At 48.5% G+C, this 2,463-nt stretch overlaps 1 non-coding gene across 1 annotated transcript; it reads right to left on the bottom strand.

Annotated features, from left to right (window-relative positions):
• Positions 1-105: 105 nt before the first annotated feature.
• Trnae-uuc lies at positions 106-177 on the bottom strand. Its single transcript has one exon. It is a non-coding gene; the product is annotated as a tRNA-Glu (tRNA).
• Positions 178-2,463: the final 2,286 nt, after the last annotated feature.

Here is a 2,463-nt window from a genome sequence, read left to right as displayed (position 1 = left end):
TTTGGAGCCTGTCCTGGAACTAGCTCTTGTAGACCAGGCTGGTCTCGAACTCACAGAGATCCGCCTGCCTCTGCCTCCCAAGTGCTGGGATTAAAAAGAAGTACATTCCCACACCGGGAGTCGAACCCGGGCCGCCTGGGTGAAAACCAGGAATCCTAACCGCTAAACCATGTGGGAGATTGTCTTGCAGGCAGAGGAGACTTTACTAGTCAGCGGGGAGCAGCTCACTGTCGATCCAGAAGTCATCTGATCCATGAAAGTTAACTCTGGTGAGGCAGTTTAGATACAGCTCTCCCGTTCGGTCCAGATCTGCCATCTTTCTGCTTTAAAACAAAACAAAAAAACAAACAAAAACCCAAACACGTGGTCTGACTACGTAGCCCAGGCTGACTTGGGTCTCGCTATGCAGAGCAGGTAGGTTTCCAACTCTTGCAGGTCTGCCTGCGCCTGTCTCCTCCATGCTGGGACTGAAGCTGGGCACCACCGGGAGCTCCTCTGCTGTTTGCTCTGCTGTATTTCCGATTCCTCGTTTCTGCTATGTCATATAGTCGAATGAGCAGCCTCATCACTTACAGCGTAGCACGCAGAGCAAAGAAATGAAAAAGGGGAGACGCCCAAGGGGCTGGGCCAGAGGGGCCTTAGGTGACACACGGGAGAGAAGCGGGATATGAAGCAGGGCTTGCCTAGCATGAAGGCAGCTTGGGAAGAGATCTTCTCCCTTTGCTCTGATTCCTCATGCATCTCAGTGGATGGCTTCAAAAACGCCCCTTCCCCCACTAAACCTCATTTGGTTTTGTTGTTGTTGTTTTGTGTGTGCATGCAGGCATATGTGTGTGTAGTGTGTACGCATGTATGCATGTGTGTTGGGGAAGGAACTCAGGACTTCAAACCTACTGGCTGTAGCCCAGTGTTGTACCACTGGGCTACAGCCCAACCTGGGTAGGATTAGGATTCCAGAATGCCGGGTTATTTATTTCTCAGCATTGTTTTGCTCCTGTCATCATCGCTCAGCCTAAACATCTGTCTGATCAGCACAGGCCTTCATGGGCTTCGGCGAGATAAGATTACTCTGCACACATCTTGCTGTCAGGGGTTAGCAGAAGTCCGGAGTTTGGGGAATGTGTGTCTGGAAGAATTCTCAAACTCGAGATAAGCAGGAAGCTTCCCTTTTGACATTATACAGCCCGTGGGACTCTGTGGTCAGCACGTTGTTCTCCCTTAGACAAGAGGACGCTGGAATGTCTCTGGCTGCAGCTGATCCTTTCAGACAGATCTCAGCATTATCCGCCCCGTAATGACTTTCTGTGAGTCTGTGGGCGTTCACTGTACCCGTCCTTGATGCTATTAGATGTTTATCTTCCTATGCTCGGACGCTCTGTCTACTAAATACATGTAAATATCAAATTCAAAGCTGGTACTTTACACAGAATCTAACAAAAAATAAAATCAGGAGTAGGAAATTTATTTAAAGCCTCCTGGATGGGTGGTGGTGGTGCACGCCTTTAATCCCAGCACTCGGGAGGCAGAGGCAGGCAGATCTCTGTGAGTTTGAGGCCAGCCTGGTGTAGAAAGCTAGTTCCAGGACAGGCTCCAAAGCCACAGAGAAACCCTGTCTCGAAAATCAAAAAAAAAAAAAAAAAAAAAAAAAAAAAGCCTCACTACAGATAAAATCCACTGAGTGTCTAACTGCACAAAAATCTAATAGAAAAGAAGTCACATAAAACAACCAAAGAAACTATACTCATAAAGTCTCCCCACCATGACTGCCCATGTAAGGGTTCTAACGGGCATGGTAAATTCGGAGATGGGGTCCAGCACAGACAAGAAAGGGCTTTCTTTATGTGTCTTAGTCTGTTCCAAAGACCCCTAAGACACAGAGGAGGAGACATGGGGTTCTGTACGTCACACCTCTGTCTGTCTAAGTGGTGACTTGGTCAGACGAGGAGAGCAGGGTTGTCTTCCAACCTCAGTCACGTGTGCCATCCTCCCGTTTCCACCCGTGGAAAACAGGAGTTGCTTTTCAGTCCATTCCCAGTGACAGAATGATTGCAAGCCTCAAAATCTGGAAGTAACTGGACAACAAGACCCCTTGAAATGTCTGCCCCTGCCAGGCGGTGGTGGCACACACCTTTAATCCCAGCCCTGGCTGTCCTGGAACTCATTTTGTAGACCAGGCTGGCTATCAGCTGACAGAGATCTGCTTGCCTCTGCCTCCCAAGTCCTCTGCCTCTCTAGAGTTGTGATTAAAGGCATGCACCACAATACTCAGCTAAGGAAAGGACTATTTATTATTTTATTTTTAGACCAGGCTGGTTTCGAACTCACAGATTTGCCTACTTTTGCCTCTTGGGTGTTGGGATTAAAGGCATGAGCCACCAAGTTTGGCCATATTTGATGTTCTTGTGCCAGATGTTCATACTGCAAGACTACAGATGTGTGGGCTGGGGTGTAGGCTGTACTGGG

Source organism: Microtus ochrogaster, unplaced genomic scaffold (genome assembly GCF_000317375.1).
Source record: "Microtus ochrogaster isolate Prairie Vole_2 unplaced genomic scaffold, MicOch1.0 UNK1, whole genome shotgun sequence".
NCBI classification, from domain to species: domain Eukaryota; kingdom Metazoa; phylum Chordata; class Mammalia; order Rodentia; family Cricetidae; genus Microtus; species Microtus ochrogaster.
This window is presented reverse-complemented; position numbering and strand designations above follow the sequence as displayed.